Below are 10077 nucleotides of genomic sequence, written 5' to 3'. Positions count from 1 at the left end.
AATATACTCTAATATACAATACACTCTAATATACAATAAATGTTAGGTTATAATTTTAGAATTAACAATGTGTTTAGATTATACTTCGTTAAATAAGAAACATATTTAAATATGGCACGCTGGAAGATATATATACATATATTTTAATTTGTGTAAATATATATATATTTCCTTTTATGTAAACTTAATTTTTATCTTAGACTAAATCAGAGAAATCAGATGACTTGTTAAAATTAAAAGTCATTTTAAAGTGAAAATTAATTCCTTCATTTGTTTTAATTTTTTTCATTCCTTGTCCTTTATCATGAAAATTGAATTAATTTTTCACCTTGGAATGAAGAAGAAAAATCAGAAGACTTGTTAAAATTCAAAGTCATTATAAAATAAAATTCAATTTGAGAAATCAATCTCTTTTACGTCCTTCCTTTGTTTTATTTTTTTTATACCTTGTGCTTTATCATTAAAATTAAATTAATATCATAAAGTTAATTTTAATTTTTTGTATACTGAAAATTTATATTCATGATTAAATTCAAATCTATGTCAGAATCAATATGTAAATCACAAATTATTCCTTTGCAGTATCCTCACTACCGAGTCAAACTCCCAAACAACAACTGCCCCCTGATGCAGTTGTGAGATAAGAAATTTTTGAGGCCCCCAGAAAGGCCCTAGGCCCGTGCCTTTTGGGCCTAGGCAATAATCAGGCCCTGGTATAGATGAAAGAATGAAAAAAAATAAAAAACTATTATTCGCAGCAAATTCACATGTGCTAAATANAATATTGTGGAATTTTTAACTAATTTTTGAGGCCCCCAGAAAGCGTGGGCCCTAGGCCCGTGCCTTAGGCAATAATCGGGCCCTGGTATAGATGAAAGAATGAAAAAAAAATTATTATTCGCAGCAAATTCACATCTGCTAAATAACTTTTTTTAAAAGTCAGTGTTCCGCCAAGGGAAGTTTAATCATTTAGGGCTGAAGGAAATTAAAAGCAAAGCCGCTGCTTTAGAAAATTAAAACTTTAGTAATATTTACAAAAAAAAAAACAAAAAAAAAAAAAAAAAAAACCGAGCATTTTTAGAACTGCTGGTCGGATGGTCATTCTATAAAATGTTTTGATAATAATAATTTTTTAGAAATATGTATAAGTTTTCATAATAGATATTATAATTTTAACCGTAGCGGAATATACTTTTTTGGACGATAGAAAACGCACTTTTTTTAAGATACTTTTTTTTCCAACAAATTTAGATTTATCATCTTAATATAGGAGGTAAACAAAGTTTTAAAAAGCTGGTTTTATAGTTTAACCGCTATAGTGTTCCAAATTTTTCTTACCCTAATATGTCAAGTTTCACATCTTATCTTTTGAAATATTTGATCAAATACAATAATTCTTTCGCAAAAAAGCCCTTGGCCCAGAGACAAATATATTAGAGCAGAGATGGCTCAGGGGGTGGAGCGTTTCCCTGTGCAATAGCATGTACGCCAATTTTTCTGTCAAAAATTTGGTTTATAATTTTTTTTTCTTTTCTATTTCCTATTTCTTTTGTATTCTTACTGACTTCAGGATGGTAATCAGTCTAGCTAGGTAGACGGAAAAAAAGGTCCCGGTAAAAAAGGTCCCTCCATAGGGAAAATCTGTAGGGATATTTCCCGTCTCGCTTTCTGGTCAGCATGAATGCTTCTCGCTGTTTCAATGAATATTCTTTTTATCTGTAATAATTCAGATCAGATCATTGAGGTAAGGAGAAGGGTAAGGCTGGTTATTACGCTTATGGGCTGGTTGTATTACGCTTTTTTTTTAAAAGATTTTATTTCATTTATTTATTCTTCTTTGATTATTTTTTAAAGCGGGAAGATACTATTTAAAATTTTCAATAATGCTTTATTTTTTTTGTAATTTTTTAAAGTGAAAAATGTGTTATTTTCTATTTTAAATTATATTTTGGGAAGAAGTTGCTAATGTGAGGCTTAAAGTAGCCAATCGGGGAAGCTGGGAGGATTTATGTGTTGGATGTTTATTGACTTTAAAAACGCGCATGACGAAAAAAAAAAAGAAAAAAAAAAAACATGCACTGAACAGCAAAAAGTGCTTCAATCTAATCTTCTCATTTCAAATATTTTCCCCCACAGAATTTTCCCTACACAGGTACCTTTTTTACCGGGACCTTTTTTTCCGTACCCTTTTTTCCTGTACCTTTTTTTTTTCCTAGAATCATCAGTCTATCACCCTCCCTAACTGATTCACACTCTTAAATGTAAAATCAATTTTACATGTTTAATTTGAGGCTTTAGGAATGCAAAAAATTCGGTTAAATAAAAATGAAAAATATTCTAATTGTAAGCAATTTTAGCGTTAATCGAAGCATATTGAGAAATTCTCGGATTTTAGAAAGAAAGAGGAAAATTTAGCGGAAATTCGCGCTATGACAGAACTGCAGCCCTAGAATCATAACTTTCAAAATTATTTAAAATTTATGCTTGAATATATTGTGTCATGCTATTGCAGTGCCAATAAAATTGTAATTAAAATCAACTGCAGTTGTAGTTGTATAATAGTAAAATAAATAAAACCTGGAGAAAGACTTATTTTTGAAATTTTCTTTAATTTGAGAAAAATTTATTTTAAAATTCGTGAAAATTGCATCGCTTGTGAAAAAGAGCTTAAGGATAATTTTTAATTTTTTGTGAATTTTTTTAATTTTGCTTTTGAAAAGAAAATTGAATATGTAAGGGGATTTACAAGTCTAACATAAACATTACTTATACCGATTCCCTAGCTTTGCCAGTAAAAAGAAGCAAATAATAAGACCCCTCAACCATTACCTTACACAATATCTGAACGGACCCCTATCTTTTCTTATCACAATTTAAAATTTTGACCACGTTCTGAGAGAAACAAAGTAACAGACACAAAACTAAAAAAAATTACTAAGTAATAACGTGTTATAACTTTGAAAATGCTATATTTGGAACCTAAAGCGGTAATTGTCACTAGTTATTGTTAAAACTTATAAAATAAGATTTAGCATTAATATTTTAAATTTCTTTTCCTTAAAAAAAAGACGAAAGAGATTTATCTTGTTTTTATTCATAAATTTTAAGATTAAAGTTGAATTGAGAAAGGAATATTTTATACATGGAATATTTATACTTTTATATTAAAGTAATTCTAAATTATATTTTTTTTCCTGTTACAGTTTTCCTATGTCAATAACAGTGAACAGTGACTATAGATACAAATCTACAACATTCCGCTCTCTGCAAACTCTGCGTTTGTTTTTTCTAGCAAATTCTGAAATAATCCAACTACAGGACCCTATGCACTGAAATTATTGTGGAATAGTATAACAGAGCCATTCCTGTGTCAGGAGGAGTTCAAAAAGAGAGTCATAGCAATCGAATCATTTGATGAGCATTATGATATAAATGTCGTAACTGCAGCATGGGATTGGTATGTAAGTCATGTGCAGGAAAACGTCATTTCACCCAGAGGACCAAGGTCTCTAGGCCATCTTTCAAGGTGTTCCGTTCGTCGGCAACTGGCGACATGCCTTCAGCTTCCGTGTGGTGTCGACCAGCTCGATATACCGAAGATTTTAAAAGATTATATTCTTTTGGAACATGGAAAGCCTATTACCAGTGCAGAGCTGAAAAAGCTGTATAATTTCGATGAATAAATTTCATTCTAATAAATAAATTGCAATTGCTAGTTGCACATTGTTTTGACTCAACACCAAAGATAAACTTTCCCAATTTTTCCTCGGAAATTATTAAAACTCCAGACTACATTTTTGCTATACAAACAATTAAATTACCCTTTCGTAGAAGATATGTTGGTTATAACATTTTGTTGGAAATAATACTTCATAAGACGAAGGTTTTATTGGCAGATTTTATAAGACAGAGTATCGTTTCTATATAAATTACAGATAAAAGTGATTTTTTGCACATGAACAGGGTAGTATATACTTTAATGTATATAAAAAATGACTATATTAGTAAAATAGTTGAGTCATATCAGACTTAAGAATTTAAAGTTGCGATGGTGTGTAGAAAATGTATAAATAATTCGATTGATTATTAATAATCATAATATTCGATTTTTAGTTCGAGAATATTAACAATATAATCTTCAACGGGGAGCGCAATCAACTTTTCAACAAAAAATAAGTACGTTTTAAGGACTTAAAATTTTTTTTTCTAAAATAAATATTTTTTTTTTCTTTTCTCTCCATGTTGAAAGTTTATTATAATTATGCATAAAATCATCAAATAAACACTTATAAACATTTTCTATAATCATTTGAAAATACTAAGTTTCTGACAAAGAACTCAATTATTGATTTTATTAGCCACCATAAAACATTTTATACACAATTTTAATCATCTTCAATACTGAATTCCTCATTATTTTTTTTACATTAATAATTATTTTATTCATTTGTATAAAAATTTATTAATATACACTCAACAAAAATATTTATAAGATTAGTATTTGTAATTTTGTTTAGTATTTCTTTAATGAAAAATTAAAAAGTTATATTCGTTTATTCTGAAATATAAAAATTGAATAAGCATTGCAGCTGAAAAGATTTTTTTAATGAATTAAAAATTATAAATATTTGGTCCCTATATTCATCATATTTAACAAATTTGATATTATCGATTATTTAATTTCAATTATTTTTAAGTCAAATGATAAAGAGATAAATTACAATCGCATAAGATTTTTTGCGGCATTTGCTAAATGTTAAAATAGTGAAAAGTCTTCTTGTTCATACTTTTTTTTTAAATCCTTCCTCTAAAGATTATTGAGTTTTGTATCATAAAATAACTCAAGTGTATTGAAAATAATAACAAATCCAAAAAAATGAAACTGTATAGAAAAGTCTAAAATATTTTATACTATTAATGAGTTGTTCCTCAGGCACAAAATCTCGCATTTTAAAAAGCTCAACCAATTCAAATGAATTAAAAAGAGAAAGAGAGAAAATTTGAAGTGATAATTGACCCACAGGAAAAATTAGTGAAAGATCTAGTCAAGTTGATCTATAAATAACTAGATCAGTACGAAAACCTCAATAGCCTGGCAGTAAAGGCGTTTCACTAACTAAAGAATAAAAATTCTTTCGCTAATGGTGGTAAATTGACTTTTTTTCTCCCCAAAGGCGAAAGTTTACGCTACGCTTTGGAGCTTACGTTTTGGAAACTTGATTCGAGACTTTTATTTCCTTATTCAAATCACTTTTAAAAAAATTCTAATTATATTTATTGTGATTAACGAACGTTAGATACTTTTATCTCATTCAAATTGAACTTTTTCATAACTTGGAGGGAAAATGTTATAAATGTCCTGATTGGCGCTGTTTAAAACTATTATTTCAAACGTTAACAGCTTACTAATAAAAAAATTAAAACCTAATGCAAGCGTAAGAAAATCCGCTTACTCACGGGATAAAGAGCTAACCTGCCAATACGGTAACCCGGGTTCGAATTCCAAAGATGACTGGTTGATACGAATTTGCATCTGACTCGCACCAATCACTGTGCTGATGTAAAAAGTCCACATAGGCAGATGGATCCTGAATTAAATTCCACTTGCTGTCAGGCTAAAAGTGAGAGGTTTTCCTCTCCATACAAAGCAAATCCATCAAAAACTCCTCCGCGAGTTGAACATTGGAAGTCATAAACTCAAGAATTCGGTTGGCGGATATAAAATAAAATACCCTCCTCTTGTTTCTGCCTTGACTTTTACAGTAAAAATATGATTTAAAAAAAATTTAACTTTCCATAAAGTGAGAATTTCGTTTTGCTTTGCAAAAGTTTGTGTAGAACATTCTTTAAAAATATTTTAGTTTTCCTTCGCTAGTCAGAACTTTTGACCTGTTTTAACATAAAAAGAAAAAAAGAAATCCAACTTTTTCTTACCCCATCTTAAATTACAATTATGAATTTTTCCAAGTTTAATATTATATCGATTTTTTTTTGTTACACTTTATGCATTAAAAAGAATTGAAAATTAGGGAATTTCAGTGTATAGCTTTGTTATCCCATGATATTTGAAAACTCGCCCTTCTGTGCTCTGTAAGCTTTTCTCGTTTTTTTTTAAGCAAGATGGGAATAATATGAGGAAGAAAGAGAAATGAATTTCTTCTAGAAAAGCAAGTGAGGTATTGTTTTCGATTTTTTTTCTCCACTAAATAGGATGAAATCTATCTTAAGACGATCTCACAAATGGTTTTTAGTAATAGAAATAGTTGCAGAAAAAATACAAAATTATACTTTTTTACACAATTGACAAAACTATCTAAACAAGGGAAGCAATGTTTCCTATGTACTTTTTTCGCAATGAACCAATTACGATATTATACACGAGTCAATAGCATGAATAGTTAAAAATTTAAAAGGGTTGTGTAAAAAAATAGGGCACGTGCCTACATTAACTTTTTCACTAGTCGTAAATTTTAGTACGTAATTTTTTTTTAAACCCTGAATTGAGATGAAACAGCAATGGTCAAGATAAAGAAATAAAGAGTTTTAGCAACAGAAAGTACCATCTTCTAATTGCGCTTATTTATCATCTCACGTCACCCTCATAAACAAGAAAAGTATTGTTTACTGTGCATTTTTTTTCTAGCTCTATCAAATGAAAGCCGACAAATCAAAAGGACTGATTTTTCAAGAGTCGTGATGGTTTTTTTTTCTTACAAAAAACTCCTTTAACTAATTGTATTTATTATAAATAAATTCCTTATAATTTAAAGCTTATTTATCTTTATCGACGTGAATTTTATCCCCATTTATTTCAGCAGGAAAATTACATCGGAAAATATTCACTGTAAATAATAATGTAATAAGTGTACATAATTATATGCCAGCGGAAATACTTTTTACTCATTTAATGATTTTAACTTTTAAACTATTCACTCTGTGGATGCAGTCTCGTTTGATTCAACGTAAAAAACTNTTAAACATAAAAAGAAATCCAACTTTTTCTTACCCCATCTTAAATTACAATTATGAATTTTTCCAAGTTTAATATTATATCGAATTTTTTTTGTTACACTTTAGGCATTCAAAAGAATTGAAAATTAGGGAATTTCAGTGTATAGCTTTGTTATCCCATGATACTTGAAAACTCGCCCTTCTGTGCTCTGTAAGCTTTGCTCGGTTTTTTTTAAGGAAGATGGGAATATAATATGAGGAGGAAAGAGAAATGAATTTCTTCTAGAAAAGCAAGTGAGGTATTGTTTTCGACTTTTTCTTCCACTAAATAGGATGAAATCAATCTTAAAACGATCTCACAAATGTTTTTTAGTAATAGAAATAGTTACAGAAAAAGTACAAAATTGTACTTTTTTACACAACTGGCAAAACTATCTAAACAAGGGAAGCAATGTTTCCTATGTACTTTTTTCGCAATGAACCAATTGATATTATACACGAGTCAATAGCATGAATAGTTAAAAATTTAAAAGGGTTGTGTAAAAAAATAGGGCACGTGCCTACATTAACTTTTTCACTGGTCGTAAATTTTAGTACGTAATTTTTTTTAAACCCTGAATTGAGATGAAACAGCAATGGTCAAGATAAAGAAATAAAGAGTTTTAGCAACAAAAAGTACCATCTTCTAGTTGCGATTATTTATCATCTCACGTCACCCTCATAAACAAGAAAAAGTATTGTTTACTGTGCATTTTTTTTCTAGCTCTATCAAATGAAAGCCGACAAATCAAAAGGACTGATTTTTCAAAAGTCGTGATGGTTTTTTTTTCTTACAAAAAACTCCTTTAACTAATTGTATTTATTATAAATAAATTCCTTATCATTTAAAGCTTATTTATCTTTATCGACGTGAATTTTATCCCCATTTATTTCAGCATGAAAATTACATCGGAAAATATTCACTGTAAATAATAATGTAATAAGTGTACATAATCATATGCCAGCGGAAATACTTTTTACTCATTTAATGATTTTAACTTTTAAACTATTCACTCTGTGGATGCAGTCTCGTTTGATTCAACGTAAAAAACTTGTACCATACCTGTGTTATATAAGACATTAGCAACAAAAGAGAACGTCATACAGCAGACGATATGAGTAGCAGCAGACGAACGTCATACAGCAGACGATATGAGTAGCAGCAGACGATATATTATCCATGGAGTTCTTAAAAATACAGATCCTTAAAAATTTCTTGTTTCTGCCACTGACATGATCAAATCATGAAAGTTAATTCGCGAGAATTACATTTATCAACACACAACTGAGTATCACATGTTAAATTTAGTTACAGATTCACTGAAAAAAAATTCATTGTTTGAATTAGAGAATTATTGCATGCCAGGAACGTAGGTGAGAGGGGTAAGGGGATTAAACACCTCCAGTTGTAAATAAAAACTTTTAATATTTTCTCAAACTACTTATTTTTTAAAATGCAGTTTTTAAAAAAAACTTCCTTTAAAGTTTTAAGCTACTTCCTTTAAAGTTTTTATAAGATAAAAAACACCTTAAAAATCATTTTACCACATGACGAAATCAAAATATCCCTTCCTTAGCCTGACATTAGTCCTGACACATTCCTGACTGATTCCTGACACATAGCCGATTCCTTTTCACTATGGGTAAATCTATTCCTATCTTGATATCTATGGACCAGAAGTGAAGATAACTTGTTTGATCGAATTTGGTAATGAATGCTTCACAGAATTTTGGGGTGCTATTTTGGGATCTAAACAAGATGTAACTATTATTATTGTGGATGGGGGGTGCTCCAAGAGGGTTCCTTGGGATATTAATCCACTTTTCCTTCGAGGAGAATTTCATACCCCCTTCCTTACCCGTCGAATATCGAAGGCGTGTGTCAGGGCTCGAAAAAACTCAAAAATTTTACCCGTCCCCGAGGACGGCTTGTCCAATCATGTACCCGTCCTCCTTTGAAACTAACTCATAGCTTCTAAATAAATAAATATGTAATTTTATCTTATTTATTACAAACATTTATATAAATTGCACAATGAATTAGTAGTTACTAGGATTACAAATACTAGGATTGCATTATACAGTAATAAAAGGAATACTAGGTTACTAATAGGAACCTGCCGATCGTAAGGTGTAAATCGTCACTTGCTTAAAGGTGGTCGTAAATCTACTAAAAAATGCATTTTTCTTTTTTTGCAGATTCTTAAAATACACTTCTTTCTTTAAAAAATGGCATTTAAATTTTTATTCTATCCAAATTAGAAGTATTTTTAAAAAATTTTTGAAAATAGTAAACCTTTCAAACCGACACTGCCACGCCCACCCAAACCGAAACTAAACCTTGGATTCTTCTCATTTCCTGGAAAATAAGTTTAGGCCAGCTTTAAATTCAAATAGAATTAAATTTATTATTTTATTTTGTTTGGCAACAACAATTATGAAAAGAATTGAGGTAAAATTAGTTTATTGATCGATTGATTGCTTCTTTTCACGAGGTTTAAAATTTTGTTGTTTTCTGAAATTTGCTTCTTCTAACTGTAATTTTTTCAGATTATTTTCGTATTAATTTGAACTTTTTGCATTCATATTTATATTATTTATTAACTATTTTGTTATAAATATGCCGCGAAGCGGTCAACGAGAGTTTAAAAAAAGGAAAGCGTTTGGTATTCATTGCAAAACAGCGTGTTCATCTACAAGCATTGAGTTGAATGAATCGGAGTCAAAAATCAAGCTGGATAACATATAAATGTTTATGAATCATTTCTGAATAATAATAATGCAAATGAAATAATTAATTAAAATTTATTATCTAGTTGTTTGAATGATTCTGTGTTATGCTCAACTTGCAAAAACATAAGTTTTCCAGGCAAGCTCAAGGACTTGCATCTGAGAATGTCTTTGAATTTTTTAAAATTCTAATAAAAACTTCAAATGGAAAAGTATCTGGTTAAAATGTTAGAAATATTGCATGAAATAATTATTAAAAAATATAAAAAGTTAAATAGGTTTTTGTAAAGATGTATCAAAGGGAAGTTATATCTTACTTACATTTGAGCAGTAACGACTGCCTGTAATGTGTTCATT

General features: G+C 29.4%; 1 long non-coding RNA gene across 1 annotated transcript in view; it reads left to right on the top strand.

Moving 5' to 3' along the window:
* The window catches only part of LOC139426260 (uncharacterized), a 6710-nt gene extending 3007 nt beyond the window's left edge, over positions 1-3703 (top strand). Inside the window, exon 2 of the long non-coding RNA XR_011637505.1 lies at positions 3204-3703. This is a non-coding gene — a long non-coding RNA (uncharacterized lncRNA). The remainder of the gene's footprint in view (positions 1-3203) is intronic.
* The last annotated feature ends 6374 nt before the right edge of the window (positions 3704-10077 follow it).

Source organism: Parasteatoda tepidariorum, chromosome 8, assembly GCF_043381705.1.
Source record: "Parasteatoda tepidariorum isolate YZ-2023 chromosome 8, CAS_Ptep_4.0, whole genome shotgun sequence".
NCBI classification, from domain to species: domain Eukaryota; kingdom Metazoa; phylum Arthropoda; class Arachnida; order Araneae; family Theridiidae; genus Parasteatoda; species Parasteatoda tepidariorum.
Note: the sequence above shows the minus strand (reverse complement) of the source record. Positions and strands in the feature narration are given on the sequence as shown.